The sequence below is a fragment of the Bufo bufo genome, chromosome 5, assembly GCF_905171765.1.
Source record: "Bufo bufo chromosome 5, aBufBuf1.1, whole genome shotgun sequence".
Classification (NCBI taxonomy): domain Eukaryota; kingdom Metazoa; phylum Chordata; class Amphibia; order Anura; family Bufonidae; genus Bufo; species Bufo bufo.
The window spans coordinates 379195312-379220752 of NC_053393.1; positions in this window are offsets into that span (position 1 = coordinate 379195312).

Here is a 25441-nt window from a genome sequence, read left to right on the forward strand (position 1 = left end):
CCAGTGCACAGACTTAGTGTACCCTCAGCTTCGGCTGAGGGTTGCCTGGGCGAACCCGGCCTCGGCTGGAAGTAGCCTGTTTTGTCTTGGTCCCTTGCAGGAGCCATTGGCCCGGAGGGACTCTGATAGGAGAGGGCATGTGATAGACCATAGCCTAGTGCATATTTTGGCATGCTGCAAGATTTTGTTGCACGGGTGTAGAAAGCATGCTCTTCGGGCTTTAAAAAATAAAAATAAAAAATTGTGGTTGTATCGCTTCTTCTTTGGCTAAGATCAAGTGTAGTATCTGTTCTTCAAACCCAGTCAAGCTAGCTCCTTGGACTGTACTCCATTAATGGGGAACCATGGATGTTGAGCGGAATGGAGAACCACTAAACAGTAACCCCAGGTGTACAGCGCATGGTATGGGAAGGCCCTGTGCGAGACGGCCTGGGCTCTGCTGGATCAAAGCCAGGAGGCTGAGTTGTGTTGAAAGCCCAAAGCGCATAGTGCCCCAGGAGTGGTGAGCCTGGGGTGCCTAAACTCACAGGGTGCCTGGGCCCACTGAATATGGCACATTTGCACAGCACTTCTTTTTCTTCATAATTTTAGCACACTCCTCTTTGCTCGGCTTCGGGCCTTAACCGACACACATTCACTTATTTATTTTTTGTGTTTTCACATTTGTTTGTCACTGGATTTTCGAGGTTGTGGCGCCCTTATGGGCATCCCACCTTGAGGTCTAGGGGGTGTGTGTGTGGCCATATTGGTTCCTCACCCCTCTGCAAATCCCCTTGGGCTCTCCCTCCAGGGGGAGTCCAGACCTTGTTGAAGATCCTGGCTGATGCCCTGGGTGGCTGCCGAGGCGAAAACCAGAAGCACATATGGGCGAACCCTTGGCTTCGGCTGACGGTTGCCACTTGTCCCAGTCCCTTGCAGGATCCATAGGCCCAGAGGGATAAAGAATGGTTTGTGGGGGGCCCTTCTCTTATGGAGAGGGCCTGTGATAGATCGCAACCTAGTGCATGTTTTTGTGTTGCACGCTGCACGATTTTGTTGCACAGGGTGAGAAAGCACAGACTTTGGGCTTAAAAAAAAAAATTGTGGTGTAGGTCAAGGTGTTAGATGGTCCTAACTTTTCTTGCTTCCCAGGTTGCCGACGTGTACATTTTGCAGGAGTGTGCTTTGCTCCCCTCTAGTTTTCACAACCATCTGGCCAGGCGGTGGTCCCATGGTGCGTCCTACTGGTCCAGTGGTGGTGAATGTAAGTTAGCTGGGGTTGCCATCCTCCTCAGGGAAAGCGCTTTTACACTTGACTTCATCCAGGAGCTAGTTTGCGACAGGCCACTTGTCGTAGACAGTTTCTGTGCGGACAGTTAGGCTCATCAATGTGTATGCTTCCCCTGACAAGGGTGAGCGACTGGAGATTTTTCAGGCCCTACGACCGCAGCTCGCTACCACTAGAGCCGTGGTGATGGTCGGGGACTTCAACTGCCGAATCAAGGAGGACGGACGCAGCTTTGGCACTTCAAGCAAGTTAGACGTCACCTCCAAACTGCTTATCAAGATGGTGACCAAAGTGTCCTTGCAGGACGTTGTGGGCTCCATGGGGAAAGGCTCCATTAATTATATGTGGAGCCGACCCGATGGCTCACTCCGTTCTAAGATAGACTTCGTGTTTACCTCTCGGGCAGTCAGGAGGTGTAGGCAATCTATGATCCCTTGCTTTTTCTTCGATCACAAAGCCATTCCAGTCCGGTGCATCCTTGGGAACGGTTTCCCCCCCGGTCCTGGATCCTGGAAACAGAACTGCACTGTGTTGAATCGGGAGGACGTGCTTGCGGAGATTAGAGAGGCCTACATAGCTTGGCGGAATGACAAATGCTTGTTTCAATGGACTAGTGACTGGTGGGAGTATGTTAAAGTCCAGCTTTGTTGTTTCTTTCAGGCCAAGTAACAACAGGTGTGTGAGAAGAACAGGGTCTTCAGAGAACTGCAGCGTGAGCTGCGGTCCCTGCAAGACCTTCACCAGTGCGGCTGGAGCGTAGAGAGGAGCTGGAGGAGACCAAAAGGAGCCTGAAAAGGCACTTTGAGGAGGAATCCAAGAAAATCATCTTCCGCTCCAAAGTGGAGAACCTGGAGAAGGTTGAGAAATGTAACTCGTTCTTTTTCAGGAAACTCCACGCTGGCCACATGCCCCTGAACGAACTTCGAGACAAGGATGGCAACATGCGATGAGGGAAGGAGGAAGTGATGGGAGTCAAGCCAAGCCCCTTTTCAAGGAGGAAACATCGCACCACCGGTTTTGGGAGTGCCCCTTTGCGCAGTGCCTGTTGTATGCTCTGGAACATGAACTCAAAGATTCTGTGCCCAGGAACAGCCTGCAATACACTTTAGTGTTGTACAGACTATTTCCTGGGATTCATACTGTTGAGGCAATCCAGGAGGCCTGGCGCCTTATGAACTGTTTTAAGGATGCTAAATGGCTAGCCAGGAACCGGCTAATGCTCACGAGGAAGAACATGTCTGTCCTGGACTGCCGCAGGCTTATCCACAGTCTGCTGCGGGACTGCATTTGCATTCTGGCCCCCTGAGTCAATACTTTGTAGGACCGCCTTTCACTGCAATTACAGCTGCAAGTTTTTTGGGGTATGTATCTACCAGCTTTGCAAATCTAGAGCCTGAAAATTTTCTGTCAGATTGGATGGAGAGTGTCTGTGAACGACTATTTTCAAGTCTTGCCACAGATTCTCAATGGGATTTAGGTCTGGACTTTGACTGGACCATTCTAACACATGAATATGCTTTGATCTAAACCATTTTATTGTAGTTCTGGCTGTATGTTTAGGGTTGTTCTCCTGCTGGAAGGTGACTCTCCGCCCCAGTCTCAGGTCTTTTGCAGCCTCTAAAAGATTTTCCTCCAAGACTGCTCTGTATTTAGCTCCATACATCTTCTCATCAACTTTGACCAGCTTCCCTCTCCCTTCTGAAGAAACTTATCTCAACAGCATGATGCTGCGATCACCATGTTTCACGGTGGAGATGGTGTGTTCAGGGTGACTAGTGTTAGTTTTCCGCCACACATAGCGTTTTGCATTTAGGTAAAAAAGTTCAACTTTGGTCTCATCTGACCAGAGCACCTGCTTACACATGTTTGCTGTGTTCGTTACATGGCTTGTGGCAAGCTGCAAACTGGACTTCTTATGACTTGCTTTCAAAAATGGCTTTCTTCTTGCCACTCTTCCATAAAGGCTAGATTTGTGGAGAACATGACTAAAAGTTGTCCTGTGGACAGATTCTCCCACCTGAGCTATGGATCTCTGCAGCTCCTCCAGAGTGAACATGGTTGCTTCTCTAATTAGTGCTCTCATTGCCTGGTTTGTCAGGTTAGGTGGACAGCCATGTCTTGGTAGATTTGCAGTTGTGCCATACTCCTTACATTTTTGGATGATTAATTAAGCAGTGCACAGTGAGATGTTCTCAACAACTTTATCCCTGACCTGTCTGGGGTGTGCCTTGGTTTTCATGATGCTGTTTGATCACTAATGTTCACTAACAAACCTCTGAGGCCTTCACAGAACAGCTGTAGTTATACTCAGAATACATTACACACAGGTGGACTCTATTTACTAATTAGGTAACTTCTGAAAGCAATTTGTCACACTGGATTTTATTTAGGATATATTTTATATCTGAGTATAGGGGGCTGAATACAAATGCACACCATACTTATTAGATTTTTATTTATAAAAAATGTTGAAAACCATGTATCATTTTCTTTTCACTTTACACATACTTGGTACTTTGTGTTGGTCTCTCACATAAAATCCTAATAAAACACATTTACGTTTGTGAGTGTAACGTGAAAATGGGGAAAAGTTCAAGAGATATAAATATATTTTCAAAGTGGAGAACCTGGAGAAGGTTGAGAAATGTAACTCGTTCTTTTTCAGGAAACTCCACGCTGGCCACTTGCCCCTGAACGAACTTCGAGACAAGGATGGCAACATGCGATGAGGGAAGGAGGAAGTGATGGGAGTCAAGCCAAGCCCCTTTTCAAGGAGGAAACATCGCACCACCTGTTTTGGGAGTGCCCCTTTGCGCAGGGCCTGTTGTATGCTCTGGAACATGAACTCAAAGATTCTGTGCAAAGGAACAGCCTGCAATACACTTTAGTGTTGTACAGACTATTTCCTGGGATTCATACTGTTGAGGCCATCCAGGAGGCCTGGCGCCTTATGAACTGTTTTAAGGATGCTAAATGGCTAGCCAGGAACCGGCTAATGCTCACGAGGAAGAACATGTCTGTCCTGGACTGCCGCAGGCTTATCCACAGTCTGCTGCGGGACTGCATTTGCATTCTGGCCCCCTGAGTCAATACTTTGTAGGACCGCCTTTCACTGCAATTACAGCTGCAAGTTTTTTGGGGTATGTATCTACCAGCTTTGCAAATCTAGAGCCTGAAAATTTTCTGTCAGATTGGATGGAGAGTGTCTGTGAACGACTATTTTCAAGTCTTGCCACAGATTCTCAATGGGATTTAGGTCTGGACTTTGACTGGACCATTCTAACACATGAATATGCTTTGATCTAAACCATTTTATTGTAGTTCTGGCTGTATGTTTAGGGTTGTTCTCCTGCTGGAAGGTGACTCTCCGCCCCAGTCTCAGGTCTTTTGCAGCCTCTAAAAGATTTTCCTCCAAGACTGCTCTGTATTTAGCTCCATACATCTTCTCATCAACTTTGACCAGCTTCCCTCTCCCTTCTGAAGAAACTTATCTCAACAGCATGATGCTGCGATCACCATGTTTCACGGTGGAGATGGTGTGTTCAGGGTGATTAGTGTTAGTTTTCCGCCACACATAGCGTTTTGCATTTAGGTAAAAAAGTTCCACTTTGGTCTCATCTGACCAGAGCACCTGCTTACACATGTTTGCTGTGTTCGTTACATGGCTTGTGGCAAGCTGCAAACTGGACTTCTTATGACTTGCTTTCAAAAATGGCTTTCTTCTTGCCACTCTTCCATAAAGGCTAGATTTGTGGAGAACATGACTAAAAGTTGTCCTGTGGACAGATTCTCCCACCTGAGCTATGGATCTCTGCAGCTCCTCCAGAGTGAACATGGTTGCTTCTCTAATTAGTGCTCTCATTGCCTGGTTTGTCAGGTTAGGTGGACAGCCATGTCTTGGTAGATTTGCAGTTGTGCCATACTCCTTACATTTTTGGATGATTAATTAAGCAGTGCACAGTGAGATGTTCTCAACAACTTTATCCCTGACCTTTCTGGGGTGTGCCTTGGTTTTCATGATGCTGTTTGATCACTAATGTTCACTAACAAACCTCTGAGGCCTTCACAGAACAGCTGTAGTTATACTCAGAATACATTACACACAGGTGGACTCTATTTACTAATTAGGTAACTTCTGAAAGCAATTTGTCACACTGGATTTTATTTAGGATATATTTTATATCTGAGTATAGGGGGCTGAATACAAATGCACACCATACTTTTCAGATTTTTATTTATAAAAAATGTTGAAAACCATGTATCATTTTCTTTTCACTTTACACATACTTGGTACTTTGTGTTGGTCTCTCACATAAAATCCTAATAAAACACATTTACGTTTGTGAGTGTAACGTGAAAATGGGGAAAAGTTCAAGAGATATAAATATATTTTCAAGGCACTGTATCTTCTTGGAAATGGTGTAATGGATTGGATTCATATAAAAGTTGGTCTGTGTTCAAATTTAGATTCAATAAGTAACAGTGCAAAATCACAAATCCATGCATTACAGCAACCTAGGTATTAACTGTTTTGGCTCACTTTAGAATTTATCAAGTTGTTCACTTAATTACAATATGTTACCGTAATTATAATTCTTTATGCACAGTGAATAAAGCAACACGTAAAGTGATGTCCATTATACTTTCTATGTCTTTGCTGGGCCAGGACAGGATGTTAGTAATTGAATCCAGTTGTCAGAGGACTATGTCAGTTGTTGTTGGAAAAAGACAATACCGTGCTGCTAGAAACAACTAATATGACTAATGCAGATTTATTAGGTTGTGTCTATATTGTAGCTCTCTCTGTTTCAATTCCCTGGTAGTGCACATATGGCCATGTAAAATTTGTGTAGGGCCAAGTGCAAATTACTTTTAACAAATAAAAGTGTCCAGTTAACTGTACTACAGAGATTCTTAGCTGTACGGAATGATATATATAGTTCTTCGCCCACACCTACTTCTAAAGGCAGAAAGAAGCTAGAACCAGTTATTCACCATGGTTCAAGGATTTCTGTCCCTTAGACCAGTGATGTGACATAGAAGAGAAACTGGTTTTACACACCCAAAGGGAAAAATGACATCTTATGCTTCTAAGCTGTCCTGATTGAAAAGAGAGGATGTAAGTATAGGTCTAAACCTGTCCATATTATACTGCCTCTACACAGTGCTTAGTATGGAATCTATAGAGAGGCTTTACATCTAAACAAGAAGATGCAAAAGGATATAGTACATACCTAAAGCTGATCAGTCATTAGACTATCCTGCCCCGTATGGGGGCATGTCTGTTTTCCTGTGAGTCACAAGAAAGTTTATGAGTCTGGTGCGTTCATGACGATAACACTCCGGCCACCTCTTCCTTCTCACAGTGGTTGGTGGCTGCTGTGTATAGATATATACCACATCCAGCCATAAACCAAAAACAGGGGTGGAGCATCACCCCTATTAGTCAAAAGCCACAAAAAACTGTCCCCGCACTATGCTGCCCTTACATAGGGCAGCATAGTCTAACGACAGGTCTGTTTTAAAGAGGTTTTATGGTTTGGATCTAAATAAAGTTTAAAGCACACTTCCATTAGAAAGAAGTATTTTGTAACTCACTATTCATGGAATTTTGGCTTTTTTTTATTTTGGTAGTACTACATGATTGAAAATTAAATACAAAACGGCGCCCTTCTTTAGCATAGATAAGTAACCCATTGTTAGTTTACTACTGCTGCCACTGAAGTATGTTATCTGTTTTATAATATTAGAGTAGTGCAATCAGGATGGCAGTACCACAACTATGTTGTTTTCTTGCTAGGCCTGGGTAGAGATACCCACAGAGGAGCATTGCTTTTATCAGTGTAATGTGTGATGCTCTAATTGTATCACTCACCCCGTTACACCTACGCTCCCTGGTCAGATTGAATGGTCTGAGTGAGAAAGTTAAGCGAGGCAGTGCTAAAAAGTAGGGGGGTTAAACAAAGGAGGAAGTTAAACAGCAAGGACAGGAAGTAGAATACACGTAGTGACTTCAGAAAATGATATATATATAAAAAAAAAAAGAATAATGCAAAGAATATACCCATATAGGCTTTTAATATGTGACAAACAAATACATGGCAGTGTCCCTTTAACTATTGCATAGTGAAAAGTTGTGCAATGTTTTAAATCTTTTAATATTGATGTTACTTGTTTCAATATAGGACTGTAGTCCCACCCACAGTGAGCTGTTCCTCAGCGTAAATAGCGGGGGAAATGCTGCAGAAGCAATTAAAGATGTTGTCCAACAAAAAAATATTCTACCTTTTCAAGCTAGCACCTGGATCTGAATACTTTTGTAAACTGCATGTAATTAAACATTTAGTATAACAACTGAGTTATTCAATAAAACATAAATGTATGAAATGTATCTGTATATTGCCAACTGCTGTTTGTTCTTTTCCTTATTTCTTTGTTCACTTTTCTAACATTGCTCAGGAAGATATAGATACACATGCTCAATTCCATCTTTCAACTGCCGCCAGCCCTATCTTGTGTTAGAAGCTGTGGCAGTTACAGAAAGAGAGATGCAGCAGAAAGGACACCCCCCCCGAGCTGTGATAGGAAGAGATCTGCATCGTGAAGGTCATGCCCACCTCAGCTGTGATAGTGAGACAACTGCAGCACAAAGGACACTCCCCCTGAGCTGTTATAGGGAGAGAACTAAGACCCAGAGCTTTGATAGCAGAGCAAGTGGCACAATGAATGGGGGAGCTCTGGATCCGCGTTAGGTACAGGGCTGGTTCTAGCTTTGTTAGTGATTTTTATTTTTTACATTAATTATGGGATAACCCCTTTAAAGGCTGATTTAAAAGGGCCACTGGAATGACTAATGATTGGGAATGAACACTCATGCGAATACTCATTCCTTATCACTCTCTGCTTGTTATCTACATTTACATGCAGCAATGATCACTGGGGATGAATGATCATTATTATAACTGTCCCCCATACAGCTTCACTGTTTGTCAGCAGTACACCCCTGTTTATACCGGGTGATGGGCTGCTGAGGAACAATGAATGGATCGGCCGACAAATGGCCGTAGCTTCTTTGTGAACAGCTTTCACCGCCTAATTTTATATCAAGACACGGAGGCCTCATATTGCTTAACTCTTTCTTTACTTGAAAATAGCAGCAAAGAAGATAATCTGAAAAAAAACCATTAGTACAGAGGTAACATAAGCCCCTCCCCCTTAGTCCTCCATAAAGGGACCTCCTCAACATCTCGACTTCCTCTTTCTTTGCTGCTGCGCTTCAGATAAGTACCCCTCCACAGCCCTCTGGGCTGTGAGTGAAGGATTTTGTCTGTAGTATTGTTTTTTGTTAATTTGGACTACCTGTGTGCCGCAATTGTTTTCTTCCTTAGGTTTGGCGCGTTTTGGGGTCGCGTTTTCTCCCCATTATTATATATATATTTATATATATTTTATGTAATTACTTGTTTTTACTTTTACCCCGTTCCGTTTTGTTCCCCTCATACTTCCTCTGTGAGGCCTTTTTTCTCGCCCTCCGGTGGTCGCTAACCACTCCGCGACTTCTGGTTTACTTACCGCACTGAGGGGTCTCCTGCTATCTTTGGCGTTGTTGCCGGGCGCCATTTCCTCCTTCTTCATCGCTTCGGGCGCGCCTGGAGGTATCGCGAGGTTTCGGCGGCCATTTTGGATTGCGCCCGAGATCTCGCGATTGCGGGATTTCGGGCGCGAGCACTTCCCGGCTGTCTGCCTGCCTCTCTGCTTCCGAGATCCCGCGAGATTTCGGAAGTTTTTGTCAGTACCTCGCCAACGGTCACTTAGGCTTGCCGCGCTCCTGTCCGGTCGCATTATTCTTGCCTCAGGGTCTTTAATTTTAGGTACTGTTGTCGCCCATTGCTCTTATAATATCGCTAGTCATGTCTCTGGTTCCAGCCCCCTCTCTGATCTCTAGCAGCCCTTTGCTAGACTCTAATAATGCTACTCCCCAGGCTATGCCCCCCCCTTCTGGGGCAGCTATGCCCTCTATGGCTGATGCCCAAGCTAGGGCCTTACAGCAGTCCATTTCAGACGCTATTTTGTCTGCTATGGGCTCTGTTTCCTCAGCCCTCACCAGCTCCCTGTCTCAGGTCCTCTGTGCCCAGACAGTAACATTGACACAAGATACTACTGTGTCTTTACCTAACACCTCCAGAAACTCCTTGACCGATGGCTTAGTTCCATCATCTGACAGCGCGCTCCGGTCGCGCAAACGAGCCTATCCGCGCAAGGCAGAATGTGCACGGAACTGGAAAACGGCTAGAGCACAGCCGCAACCAGAATCTGACTCTCAGGAGTCTGAGGAGGAGGTTGAGACACGTTCCCCAGCTAACTCTGAGGGGGATGAGGTTGATTTGGATGAGGGGCAACCTGATCCGGTTTCCCGGCCGACTACTGCTAGGTCGTCTGCGACGACTGACGCGCAGACACCCCTCATGGATCCATCTGGTGCCCCGCTATTTGACCCGGACTCACTCCATCATCCCAGGTCATCCGAGTGGTTGCCGGCTCCCCATGTCGCTGGCTACATTGAGTCCATGGCCCGCAAGCCTCTTAGCAAGGAGGCTAGAAACAAACTGCGAGCCGAGTGCCCCCGTCCGACTATTCCGAACAGGGTTTGTGAAACCCCCGCAGTCGACCCTAAGGTCGTACAATTTTTGTCGAAATCTGGATTTAGTCCCCGTAGAGGCCTGGACTCAGCCCTTCGGGCGTGCCAGGACAAATTATTAGACATAATGGGGCCACTAGCCAAAATCTTTGATTTGGCGGAATCGGCTAAGGCTGAGGGCAGACTAGTAGACCCCGAGGAACTCAGAGGCTGGGTCCAAAGGGCCATATGCCTGGCGGGCAACGCCAATACCTCTATTGCCATAGAACGCAGGAAGGCCATCTTAATCAAGATGGAACCTAAGTTAGCCAACATGGCCCTGACTGAATCGGGCAAAGACGCCCAGGGACTCCTGTTTGGTGATCCTTTTATTAAGGAGCTGGGAAAGTTCGTGGGCACGTTTACTGCCCTGGATAAGGCGCAAACCTCTATGCGCAAGGTTTTCAGTAACCGGGTTTCCTCCAGGGCCGGCAGTTCTAGGGGCCGTCTGGCCGGCCGCTCCTCCTTCCAATCCCGAGGCTCGGGACGAGGCCCCTCTTCATCTTCCTTCAGGTCCTACAGTCAGGACCCCAGGCATCCTCCATCATTCTTCCCGGCGAGGGGCTCTTTTGGACGAGGCAGATCATATCGTGGACAACCGAACCTTCGACGCCCTTTCGGTAAGTCAACGGTTTCCTCTCCCTTTTTTGGACCCATGTATAGGGGGCAGACTCCGTTCCTTTTCCCATGTTTGGGCCACTATAACTTCGGATCCATGGATTTTGTCCACAATACTAGGTTTCCACATAGAGCTTGTGTCAAGCCCGTATTTTCTAAGGTCTTCCCTGCATACTCAGACGCCCCTGTCGGCCCAATCCCTCATAGACGAGGAGTTGAATCAGTTGCTCCTGAAAGGAGCCATAGAGCCAGCCACCCGAACCCCTCGGGGAGTGGTCAGCAGTATCTTCCTCGTGGAGAAAAAAGGGGGTCAATTCCGACCAGTGATAAATCTAAAGGCTCTAAATTCCTTTGTGAGATACCGTCATTTCAAAATGGAGGGCATCCACCTCCTTCGGGATATGCTCCTTCCTCAGGACTGGTTAGTAAAACTAGACCTAAAGGACGCGTACCTTACGGTACCGATTGCTCCATCCTCGAGGGATCTGTTGCAGTTCCGTTGGCGGAACACCCTGTGGCGGTTCACGTGTCTTCCCTTCGGCCTGTCGTCCGCCCCATGGTGCTTCACAAAGTTACTTCGTCCAGTCATGGCCTGGCTCCGCAGTCGAGGTGTGAGGCTCATAGTATATCTGGACGATATCTTGATCATGGCCGGAGATTATTCCACCATTCTGAGTCACTTGCATCTGGCAATGTCCCTTCTCACCAGCTTGGGTTTCATCATCAACCGGGAGAAATCCTGTTTGATCCCGTCCAGGACTTTGGAGTTCCTAGGTTTCCTGGTGGATTCGGAGGCTCTGACTCTCAGTCTTCCCACAGTGAAGGTCAGTTCCATACGCAAGGAATTGCGTCGCACGTTGGCTCTACCTCAAGTATCCCTTCGTCAGTTGGCCAGAGTGATAGGTCTGTTGTCGTCCTCTATCCAGGCGATTTTCCCAGCCCCACTACATTATCGGGCCTTGCAGCGCCTGAAGATTGCTCATCTTCAGGCGGGAGCCACCTATGCGGACCTCATCATTCTGGACTCGGACACTCGGGACGAGTTACTTTGGTGGATTGCCAACCTGTCAGCCTGGAACGGAAGGGCCATTTTTGGTCCTCGTCCGGACCTGGTAGTGGAATCCGACGCCAGTCTCTTGGGCTGGGGGGCTCATTGCGAGGGAGTGTCCACCGGGGGCCCTTGGGCGTCCTCGGAGTCATCCCTGCACATCAATGCCCTAGAACTCCTAGCGGGTTCCTTTGCGATCCGCAGTTTTGCCAACGGGAGGGCCAGAGCGTGTGTATGTCTTCGGATGGACAACGTCTCGGCGGTCCGGTATATCAACTCCATGGGAGGCACCCGATCCAGGATGTTAACTCACCTGGCCAAGGAGTTTTGGAACTTCTGCCTTTCCAACAACATTTCAGTCGTGGCGGAATACTTACCGGGGCTCCACAATACTCGGGCCGATTGGAGCTCTCGTTTCATGTCCGACTCCAGCGATTGGAGATTGGACGAGGAAATCTTCGCCTCTGTGTTATCTCTCTGGGGTCCTTTTTCCATCGACCTTTTCGCGTCTCGTTGGAACGCCCAGCTCCCCAGGTACTTCAGTTGGAGGCCGGACCCATCCGCGGAGGCGGTAGATGCCTTCTTACAACAGTGGTCAGGGAGCCTGATGTATGCGTTTCCACCTTTCTCCCTGATTCCACGGGTCCTGGCCATGGTGCGTTACCAATTGGCGGAATTGGTCCTAGTGATCCCGTTTTGGAACACTCAATCGTGGTTCCCTCAGCTCCTGGAGCTGTTGGTGGACTATCCCCTATTATTGCCCCACTCAGCGGCCCTATTACGGGGGCCATTGAATCAATCGCACCCTCTTGTAGTCTCGGATTCCTTACGCCTGCTGGCTTGCAGGATTTCGGGAACCCCGATCCACCCACGGATGTTTCGGAGACGGCTAGGTTCCTATTGGAGAGCGCATGGGCCCCCGGCACCAGAAGAGCTTACAAGTCGGCATGGCAGTCTTGGTCTGGTTGGTGCCTGCTCAGGAATCTGGATCCCGTTACAACCTCGGTGAATAATATTATCTTGTTCCTGTCTTCTTTATACAAGGATGGTAAGGCCTATCGTACCATTAATGTGTTTAGGTCGGCTATTTCATCTGGCCATAGGGGGTTTGAAGGCTGCCCGGCGGGGCGTCATCCCCTTGTTTGTCGGTTACTTAGAGGCTCTCGCCTTACCCGACCTCCCCGTCCTCGTTTTTCGAGTTCTTGGGACGTATCCATAGTTTTATCCTTTCTGTCGTCTTGGCCGATCAATTCGGACCTCTCTTTACGTCAGCTTTCGGCCAAGTTAGCTACCTTATTTTGTCTGGTCTCCTGTAAAAGGGTGTCGGACGTGCGGGCGTTGGACTACGATGCTCGCTCGTTCACCCCGGATGGTGTGACCTTTAATATCTCACGTCGCACTAAGACCAGTATTAAGTCTGTGGATTATCCGGCTTTTCCGGAATCCTTGATCCTGTGCCCAGTTGCATGCCTTAGGGAATACGAAGCTCGGACTTCGTCTTTGCGGACTACTTCTCATTCGCAGCTGTTCATTTCTTTCCGTCGACCTCACCTTCCGGTCACTAGCGTCACTTTATCGCGTTGGGTGAAATGGATCTTATCCCTATCTGGCATCGACACCTCCATCTTCTCGGCGCATTCGGTTCGAGGTGCCGCGGCCACGTCCCTTACCCTTTCGGGGGCTAAATTGGAGGACGTCATGAGACTGGCGGACTGGTCTCGAGTTTCTACTTTCAGGGAATTTTACTTCAGACCGGGTCCGCATATGTTTTCATCCATTGTAAGTCGGCTTTAAACTAGCAATATGAGGCCTCCGTGTCTTGATATAAAATTGTAGGATTTTACTAATTTATGACGTAAAGTCATGATTTTATGAAAGACACGGAGGCGAGTATTGCCCACCCACTCTTTTCTCCCTCCCTTTATTTTATATGTTTGTATTATTTTGAATACTGAGAGTTGAAGATTTTTTCCCTTTGCACTGTTTATTACTGTATGGGTACGACTATTCGGAGCTCTTACTTGGCTCCTTGCTATTTATTTTTACGTTTCTTTCCAGGTTGATTACAAGGCCCAGCAGTCTGTGATTGATGTTCCCCAGTGTGGTCACGTCTTACCAGGATTTCGTTTGGGGATTGTTCCTTTGTTTGGAGTCGTTTGAAGTCACGCCGATGTTCCTGTTTCTCGGCAGTTCCAGTTTCGGTTTGCAGATCCGTTACCAAAGAAAGAGGAAGTCGAGATGTTGAGGAGGTCCCTTTATGGAGGACTAAGGGGGAGGGGCTTATGTTACCTCTGTACTAATGGTTTTTTTTCAGATTATCTTCTTTGCTGCTATTTTCAAGTAAAGAAAGAGTTAAGCAATATGAGGCCTCCGTGTCTTTCATAAAATCATGACTTTACGTCATAAATTAGTAAAATCCTACAATTATCTGCAATTTGTTCCGCAAAATTGGCCTAAGCATAAGCCCATGTAATTGGCCTTAACAGTTATAATAGTGTGACATCATGAGAGAATTTTTCAATCTAACATACTTGATAAGACAACAGTGCTCTGTTTCCATGTCCTCCCCACCTACAGTACATACTATTAATACATGCCTGCCTAATGCCACCACTGTGTATGCAGTAAATTGACCTAAATCAGGGATGCTCAACCAGCGGCCCTCCAGCTGTTGCAAAACTACAACTCCCAGCATGCCCTAATAGCTGTAGGCTGTCCAGGCATGCTGGGAGTTGTAGTTTTGCAACAGCTGGAGGGCCGCGGTTTGGGCATCCCTGACCTAAATCCTACTAGAAACAGGCAACCAAGATTTCATCAATTATTTATGTAAGAAACTAATCAATGGTGAGAATGGAGCATTGTAGCATCACTAAGTGGAAAAGAAAACGTTCGTGCACGTATATGTTTCTTAGGTTAGAAAAAATGTGGATTTCCTTTTGTTTACATAGAAGAAATGAAATCAAAAGTCTCACCGCCCTCTTTGGAGCATGTTTCCGAGAAGATATACGTGTTCTGGTGTATGTTGTGATAATACATGGCAGTGATCACTGCTCTTATGCTGACACAACAAGCTTTCTATGTTTACTTTAAACCTGTATGACATAGCATTAGCCTGCCGACACCTCTTAAGGTGGGATCAAGACAAGAATGCAACATCCACTGTCACTCACCTGAATATCTGTAGAGTTAAAAACATATAGGGACACACTTACTAAAACTCCGGTCTTAATAAAAGCCCTGTGCTGGCAGTAAATCCGCCAAAGGTATGGAGAGGCCTGCGCCTCTTCATAACTTCGGCAGATCCACCGCCAGCTATGGGGCTTTATTAAGATCGGCGTCTAAAATGCCGGTCTTAATAAATGTGCTCCTAATACCTTATATTAACAAATAAACATCATAGCTGCAACTCTGTTTGGGTTATATTTAATGTTTGTTTCTTTTACTTTCACACATATTACATAAAAATTTTCATTTTTCTATAGAGTTGTGGTGCCCATTTTCACAAAAATGACAACAGGAAATGCATGAATGAGAGTAGTTGAAATTCTAGCTTCACTGGTGTCAGGTTACAGCTTCTGCCCATAGAAGTCTATGGAGACATATGGAGGAGAAGAGAGCAGCTGCAGTGAATGAGATATGCAGACATACTGTATAGAGATGCTGCTGCAATTTCTAGAATGTGTTTTACCGTCTCACCCTAGTTCTAGATCCACAGATACACTATTCAGTACTGCAGTATAATGTCTTTCATGCTGGGGGTGCTTTTGAGTGCATATGAGAGAAATATGTCCTCTTTAGTGTTCAGTGAATCGAAGTTCATGAAGTGGACTTCGATCCGAATTTCAGGATTTCAAGAAATTTAATTTCCCTGAAATGGAGTAAAAATAAAAATAAATCATATTTACCTCATCCATTTGAGCATAAAGAGGCTGCACCTTGCTCAAAAATCCTGTGCGAAATCTCTTGCGTGGTGATGTATGACGTTACCATGCCGGCTGATGTGATGATGTCATCACGCGCCACTTAAGATTTGACGCTGGATCTTGAAGCAAGATTTGCCGCCGCGGCCTTCTTGCGATCAAATGGATGTACAATTAAATTCTTTTTTCTTTTGCAAACACTAAAATTCTTTTTATGTGGATCTCAGAATCCGCGATCAGCGATGAATGTGGCATCTGTGGGGTTCAAAGACGGGGGCAGCGCAATCGCTATTCCCTGTCATTCCACCCGCTATTTAGAAAGAAATGTGCTTCGTGACAAAGTAATTAGTCACAAAGCAAACGTTTTTGTAAAATTCGGTGATGCAGCCGAAGCGAATTTTAGAGACCTTCGCTCATCTCTAGTCCTCTTCCCATGCACATTACTGTATGTTTGGTCTGAATCTAAACTGCATTTTGGGGGAATTAGATGCAGACCCTTTCAATTCAATGGGGCCGCAAAAAAGATGCGCAAGTCCGTTTCGCAGCCCCACAAAAAAGATAGAGCATGTCCTCTTCTTATCCGTTTTGCAGACACGGATAGGACATTTCTAATGAAGGGAAAATGAAAAGGACAGTATGCACATGGCCGGCATAAGTGTTTTGTGGATCCGCAATTTGCTGACCGCAAAACATTTAGGGCTGTGTGCATGAGCCCTTAGAGAGAGTCTGCGGTCTGCAGTGATACATGGTAGAAGCTCTGTGGCCAGATATACTGTTATTCTTCATGTACACACACAAAACAGCATATTATGAAAGTCATCTGAAACAACAGGTACATTTTAAAGGGATTTTCCTAAAACAAACACTTATCTTCTATCCACAGGAGAAGGGATGCATGTCTGATACATGGCAGAATCCATGTATCTGAGGCACTGTCCGTCAATCACAAAAATGGGGCCCTGTTTTCTCTCATTAGCATGGAACAGTGGTCAAGCATGCCCACTGCCACTCGATTCAAATCTATGGGACTGCTGGAGATAGCTAAGTACAGTCCCATAGAGTTGAGTGAAGCGGCAGTGTGCATGCGTCACCAACGCTCTATTCAAAAATGGGGGAACACGAGACCCCAATATTGATATAGCAATAACAAAGTAAGACACATATTGTAGCATCTAAAGAATGACAAAAGACATTAAGCCAGGTTCACATCACCGTTTAGTTTTCCGATCTTCTGATCTGTCAGAAGAACTGAAAAATAAGGAAAAAACGGATCCTGCGCATCAGTTATGCGCATTTGGCATCCGTTTGAGCCATTTTCATCTGAGATCCGTTATTTTAGACAGAAAAAAAAATCTAAAATGGCTCAAACGGATGCAAAATGTGCATTACTGATGCTCAGGATCCACAAAACGGAAGCTTAAAATACAGGATTCATTTTTTCAGTATTTTTTGCGGATCCGTTTTTTGTGGACCGCAAAATACATACGGTCGTGTGCATGAGCCCTAATGCTGTGTTGGATATTGCAATGTTCACTGCCTACAAGCGTACAGTCTAAACACAGAGGCAAATTTGAAACAAAAAGAAAAATAGGACATGGGGAGGTTTCCAAAGCTTTCCAGGCACGTATTTCTCTAGAGCAGGGATGTCAAACTTGTGGCCCCCCAGCTGTTAGAATTCAAACAATACTCTTTTTAAATTAAAAGGCTATTGGCCAAATATGAACTCAAAATGCTGGGAGTTATAGTTTTGCAACAGCTGGAGGGCCATGACTTTGACATCCTTGCTCTAGAACAGGGATGCTCAACCAGCGACGCTCCATCTAGTGTAAAAGTACAACCCCCAGAATGCCCTGATAGCTGTAGAATGTCCAGACATGATGGGAGTTGTATTTTTGCAACAGCGGGGGGGCCACAAGTTTGACATCCCTGCACTAGAAAAACCATGCTCTGGTTCCTTCCAGCAATGCTCTGCTGTAGGCTGATAGCAGTAGGTTGTCCGGGAATGCTGGGAATTGTAGTTTTGCAACAGCTGGAGGGCCGCAGGTTGGGCATCCCTGCTCTAGAATATTCAGCAAATTCTCCATTGAACAGGAGTAAGACAAAGAATGTGGAAGCAGGTGTTTTAAAGCAGACCTGGGAGTTGAGTGAAATTCAGAGAGAAGCAATAGGTAAATTTCCAAGGTGAATTTTGTAGTAAACCATAGTCCAGAAACTGAAGTGCTGATTATACCAGATACACGTGTAAAAAGAACAGTGTTTTGTTGTGTAATATGACGCTAATCTCTGCTGGTTCTTACTTTCCAGACAAATCCACAATTAGTTTTAAAATGGAATTTATCATCACATGTGTCTCCCAAGTTCGCTCTGGGGGGGCCCTTGGCATTCTCATAATACAGTATTTTGAGTTCATATTTGGCCAAGAGTCTTTTAATTAAAAAATTGTATTGTTTGAATTCTAACTAGAAGAAAAATGCTATTTACGATACAAAATATATATACAGTTCAGTGCCTTTAAAAAGTTTGCATGGTTGTATACTCTATTACTACATGGTTGCATACTCTATCACTACCCACACTGTCAGAAGGAGAGCTACAAGATCTAAACGCCCCTATTAATATTGAAGAAGTTCAGTCGATAATTAAAAATTTGGCACTAGGTAAGGCACCAGGGCCAGATGAATTTACAGGGGAATTCTATAAAATTATTAATGACCAAATCTCACCCCTACTAACACAGTTGTATGGAAAATGCATGACAGGTCTAGACTGGGATGCCCTCCCACTCAAATACAGCATACATAAAGGTACTCCCCAAAAGATACCGACCAGTATCACTCATAAACGTGGATACTAAGATTCAATCCAAAATATTAGCTGATAGATTGGCCAGGATACTGCCCAGACTGATTTCAAAGCACCAGGTGGGATTCATACAGGGGAGAGCAGCAGTATATAATTTAAGAAAAGTCACAATGATCCTAGACCATATAAAGAACCACCCAAACCTATACACTCACCCAGCTATATTAACCATATAGGCAGAAAAGACTTTTGACAATGTCAAATGGAGTTGGTTACATGAGGTGTTGGACACAATGGGTTTCACAGGAGCCTTTAGAACATATCTGAACAACTTAGATAATAATAACCCACATGCAAGAGTATATACACCCGGCTTCTTATACCCATCTTTCCCTCTACAAAAAGACACTAGACAAGGATGTCCGTTATCACCATTACTATTCAACCTAGCCTTGGAACCTTTGTCTAGGAGCGTCACATTGACTGGGAATATCCGGGGTATACTGATGGGAAAGGAAGAAGTTAAACACACATTATTCGCGGATGATGTCTTGTTCTTCATGGCACATCCTCAAGAAGATCTACAACATGTATTTGACTTGATGTCAAACTTTGAGAACTTGGCTGGCTTTGAAGTAAATCAAAGTAAATGTGGGCTGCTAGACCTGTCGCACAATTGGACACAAAATGTTTGGAAAGGGTCTAAATACCAGGCACTTATAAGTAAGACGTCCATAAAATACCTAGGTGTACATATAGGCCAGTCACCGGAGACCATATATACCCTAAACTTTCCTCCAATAATCTGATCAATAGTGGGAGATCTCAATAAATGGCAAAACCTACCCTTATCTATACTAGGTAGATGTTATCTACTAAAAATGATGTCCATCCCAAAACTGCTCTACCCACTTCAGACTATCCCGCTATTACTGAACCATACTAATATATCTCTACTTGAAAAGGAATTTAATAAATTCATATGGAAATCAAAACGGAGTCGGATATCCCTATACAAGCTTAAGCTCCCTAAAGAAAAAGGCGGAGTAGCTTTTCCGGACATTAGATCTTATAATGTGGCTAGCATACTACGCCACTGCATGGACTGGATACAAAAATCCAGCAATTACTCAAATTATGAGTTAGAATCAGCCTTAGCACAGCCATGGGACCTAAACACATTATTGCACACCTCCTTTACTATGCTACCAAACAAGATTAAAAACAATCTTATGTTCAGGGACACCATCATGACATGGAAGATAGTACGGAAAAGTTGCGGCTTACCATATCAAATATCCAAACATCTTGACCCTTTAAAGATTATAATAGCGGAGGGAGGAATGCAAGCTAAACTAAGAGTACAACCCGGCCAACACCAACCGAAAACCATAGCTGATTTCTGGCACTCAGGAGAAGGGATGTATTATACCTTCCAAGAGGGAAAAAGCAAGTATAAGATGGCACATCCTTCCTAGCTTTTTACCAAATAACTAGTTCTCTAAAGAAAAGGCTAAGTAATTATTCCACCGAAATGAAGGTGAACGAATTTGATACATTGATATCTCCCTCTCAGACTAAGCAGAGCTTATCAAACATATATACCAATGTTAGAGAGAGAATTTTGAAGTCGGCAGACTTTAAAGTATTCAAAGGATGGAGAACTGAATTTCTAAGTGAATGTACTAATGATATAATATTGAGAGGATGGTAAATAGTCAGGAGGGTGACCATAAGCGAAATTTGGAGGGAAACCCAGTTTCAGATTATGCATAAGGCGATCTATGGATTCCAGATAAACAGAAAGCTAAACCAAAACATACTGACAGCTTGCCCTAAATGCAAACTAGAGGATACTGACCTCTATCACAGAATATGAAGCTGTCAGGTATCCCGAAATTTCTGGACCCAACTCAGAACCTACCTGAAACAAAAAACTGACCACTGAGATTCCGTTATCACCAGAGATTAGACTTTTTCAGAAAGTGGAGAACGAGCAATTTTGTTTTAGCCGCAAAACAGTCTATAAAAAAAAGTATCCCAGAAGTGGTAGAGCAGGTTAAACATTGTATGTTGCTAGAGGTGGTTGAGATGGAAAAAAAAGCAAGAAACACAATCGATGACTTTTAAAAAAAAAATTGAGTCTTTATTAGTGAATTTCGGAAATAAACAAATTAATTTACCCCTTTAGGGACTCAAATTGGTATCTCAAAGAGGACATTGCAGGAACTCTGGGTAGGCTGAAATACACTACCACAAAAACAAAACTTGACAGGATAAAATAATAGTAACTTAGCTGATCAGGATCACTTCACTATTTTGAGGATCAGCGGCTCTTCCATTAGGCCACTAAGGCCTCGTGCTGGTGGGGGCCTTGCTCTGGCTCCCACCCGACACCACCGCAAGTACAATTATTGGCTTCCGCTGCAGGGGCAGACTGAGCGGTCTGGCACTTCGGACGTGGTCCGAGGGCCCGGCTGGGAGGGGGGCCCGCGGCGGCAGGTCACAGGGAGATGGGCCCACAGCCTATCAGAGGCCAGTTCATGTGGTGCAATGACGTCATCGCGCCGCCTGAGCCATACAGCGCAGGACACAGGTAGGAAGAGGCCTGCATCTCAGCGGAGGTAAGTAAAAGTGTTAGTCCGAAAAAAAATATAAATATCTGTTACTGGCACATGGGGGGAGAAGAAGAGAGGCACTTGACACTGGCATATGGGGGGTGGAGGAGATAGGCACTTGATACTGGCACATGGGGGGGAGGAAGGACGGAGGCACTTGATACTGGCACATGGGGGGAAGGAAGGAGAGAGGCACTTGATACTGGCACATGGGGGGGAAGGAGAATGGCACTTGATACTGGCACATGGGCGGAAGTAAGGAGAGAGGTACTTGATACTGGCACATGGGGGGGAAAGGAGAATTGCACTTGATACTGGCACATGGGGGGAGGAGAGAGGCACTTGATACTGGCACATGGGGGGAGAAAGGCACTTGATACTGGCACATGGGGGGTGGGGAAGGAGAGAGGCACTTGATACTAGCACATGGGGGGAAGAGAGGCACTTGTTACTGGCACATGGGGGGAGGCACTTGTTACTGGCACATGGGGGGGAGAGGCACTTGTTACTGGCATATGGGGGAGAGGCACTTGTTACTGACACATGGGGGGAAGAGGCACTTGTTATTGTCACATGATTGGGGAATATCTATGGTGGCACTTGTTACTGGCACATTATTATGGGGCACTATGGGAGCTTCTACTGAGGCCACAAAGAAGGGGGATTTTATATGGGGGGCTCTGTGTGGTACTAGTATTATCAGGGGTATTATCTGTTTCTGTAGTATAGTATTGAGGAGGACAGCGGCACAGTATTGGGGGTAGTAGGATGATTTTTCCAGAAGATGGGAGGATGATGGAAAAGTAGTAAACTAAGATTTTTTTTTTGTTGTCAAACTGCAGAGATGGAAAATTGTGACAAAATGGTGGTCTGGTATGAAAGGAGAAGACGAGGACAGAGAACATCTACATTAAAGGAGACATCACTGGATGTAAGAAGTATGGGGCGCTGTATTTCTGTAGTGATGGGATCAGGAGCGTAACGATCGCGGTGCGACCGCGGGGTGGAGGCGGGACATGTTTGGGCGTGGCTGGAGGTGGAACATGGCCATGGCTGGAGGCGCAACATGGGTGGGGCCTTGAAGGGGCCCTTGATCTATTTTGCCCAGGGGCCCTGAGGGTTGTCAGTCCGCCCCTGCGCACAGGCACGTCTTCTGAACATTGCCAACCCTGCCCCCAGACCGCTGCGCAGCCACACAGGGGAGAATAAGGAACCAGGGCCCTCACCTCAGTCCGTGTCTGGATGCGGCCCACAGACAGACAGTGGTGCCCGACCAGTGAATATAAGCCCAAGGTGTGTGTGTGTCTCACTGCTGCCGCCCTGCCCAGTGCCCACTCCAGTATACCCTGTACTGTCATGTCACTCACTGTGCATGTTAACCCTGTACTGTTTGTCACAGTACAGGGTTAATATGCACAGTGATGTCACATACAGTACAGCCATCCCAGGGTTAATATGCAATGTGACATCTCAGTATAGCCAGGGTTAATGCAAAGTGTTACTATGCACTGTGAATATAAGCCCTGTACTGTGTTGACAACAAGTCCCCTCCATGTATCTCTTTGGGAGAGTCGGAGAAACACGAATGCTGTATCTCTGTCTCTCCCATAGAGATGAATGGAGGGGGCGTGCCGCTCTAAAGCCTAGCAGAGCTGGCTTTCTGGGTGCTGGGCAGCAGTTCGAGGCGACATCTTATCTCCTATCCTGTGGATAGAGAATATCTTGTGTTCGTGGGGGCCTCATGTTCGAGTTTCGCCTAAGGCCTCACAAAGTCTAGAGCCGCCTCTGTTGAAGATCATAGAGGTGAACCACCTGAGAGGGGAAGGGGGGAGTGAATAAAGGAGGGAGGGGGAGCCAGAAAAGCCTTCCCTTCATTGTTTACCTGCTCAGTCGATAAAGCAGGTGTAATTACAAGAAGCCATCCCATTCACTTCTCTGGGATGGCTCCTTCCTATTCAAGTATATACTACTCTGTAGTATATATATTTGAATAGGAAGGAACCATCCCAGAGAAGTGAAAAAGGTTATGGCTTAGTATATATATTTGAATTTCCAGAGAAGTGAATGGGATGGCTTCTTGTAATTACACCTGATTTTGATGACCTATCTTGAGGAGGATAGGTCATCAATATTAAAATCCTGGTAAACCCCTTTAAATGTATGTTATTGGGATTTTATGTGATAGATCAACACAAAGAAGCAATCACTGTATGTGCGAAGTGAAAAGAATATGATACATGTTTTTCAAAAAATTTTATTAAAAAAATCTGAAAAGTGTGATGTGCATTTGTATTCAGCCCCCTGTACTTTGATACCCCTAAATAAAATCCAGTGCGACCAATTGCCTTCAGAAGTCACCTAATTAATAAATAGAACCCACCTGTGTGTAATTTATTCTCAGTATAACTACAGCTGTTCTGTGAAGGCCTCAGTGGTTTGGTAGAGACCATTAGTGATCAAACAACATCATAAAAACCAAGGAACACACCAAACAGGTCAGGGATAAAGTTGTGGAGAAGTGTAAAGCAGGGTTAGGTTATAAAAAGTATCCGAGGTTCTGAACATTTCATGTGCACTGTTCACGCCATCATCCAAAAATGAAAGGAGTATGGCACAACTACAAACCTACCAAGACATGGCCGTTCACCTAAACAGCCCAGGAAAGGAGAGAACTAATTAGAGAAGCAGCCAAGAATCCCATGGTCACACTGGAGGAGCTGCAGAGATCCACAGAGCTCAGGTGGGAGAATCTGGTCACAGGATAACTATGAGTCGGGCTTATCTCCCCAGAGAACAAAAGGATGGGGCGAAAATATGAATTTCACCCAATCCTTATATCCCCCAACATCATCTGTAGGAAAAAAGTCAGAAACTCCACACACACATTTGTGCATTAGACAAACCCAAAGTTCTTGGCAAGTTCAGCCAACAAAAGTATAATGTGTATGGCCAGCACAATAGTAAAGTGGAATCAACCTTTTTCGCTAGCAAATACCACCCTCTTTATTACTGTATTTTTTGCCCTATTAGGCGCACCTGCCCATAAGACGCACCTAGGAAAATAGGCAAAAAAATATTTTTCACCAGACCTTATCTCAGGCCCCCAATCAGACCCCTAATGTTAATCAGACCTCAGAACAGACCCCAATGTTAATAAGTAGTGATGGACGAACATCGGCAGGGACAATTCGTGACCGCGCGTTCGCGATCAAATGTTCACGAACCGCGCGTTCCCAGAAAACACTTACTAGAAGTACACAAATAGTCCCACAACATAGACAGTGATATACCAGAGGGGGATCATTGGCAAAAATAACAACAAAAAATATGTATTTTAATCAGGGGCCATTTTTATGCGTCTTAAAGGGAAACTCTCAAAAATTTGCCCTGCTGGAGCCTAGAATGATGTTATTTCCTATTGGTTTGATGTGTACAAATGTGCAGCACTCCACGTTTTTGTATCTGGCAGAGTCCATAAAAAAAAGCATATGTTAACGTAAATTATTTTTTCTACCATGGAACTGTATAGTGAACGGACGCCACTGTACGACATCAGTCTAAGGGCATCTGTTAACGCATACATTTTTGGTATGCATTAAATGGATGGCAAAAATAGTCAGAATAAGCACCAGTACACAGCGGAGCAGCGTGGCGGAGAGGGGAGGCCGCCATGTACTGACAAAGCGCTACCTGGTCCTGGTGGTCAGAGATGAGGACTGTGTTTCCCAAGGATTATTGTCTACTGGGAAATACAGCGCACAATATAATACACTAGAATGTATGTAATATAAAGATATTAGCCCTACCCCTGAATAATAATACAATTAGGTGGTCATTCATTATATAGAAATACGTCTATGTTAGGCGTATTTCTGACACAGATTGTGGCGCAAAGGTCCTTAGCACCGTAATCTGCATATTTTTCCCACTCATGCCAGGTATAAAAAAGGATGGCGTGGGCAGGCAAAGGAATACAGTTATGACCATCCAGTTATTGGATATCACCGCCATACATTGACCGGATAACACCTTTGTACAGTGACTGGATAACACCACCATACCGTGATCGGATAAAAGAGTATAAGAAGGCACAGTACAGGGAATGACTAGGGGCACTGCACAGGGTGTGGTAAGAGGGCACAATGCAGGGTATAGGGGGCACAGTATGGGGTGAGGGGCACAGTACGGGGTCCGGGCCACAGTCACATGACCCTGTGACATTAGAAGGTCCTTATGGTGAATGCGGTTCATACGCCACAATAATGAGAGGCAGAGGAGTGAGACAAGGGTGTGATTATGTGGCTAGAGATAAAAAAAAATGTAACTGTCGGCCAGTACAGGCCCCAAAAATTAGGCAATAGGCATTCACCTGACAGCAAAGAACTTTGGATTCTGTGGCTGGAGGTACATTAGGCGGTCACAGGATAAATATGTAACTCGGCCAGTAAAGGACTCAAAAATTAGGCAATAGGCATTCACCTGACATTAAAG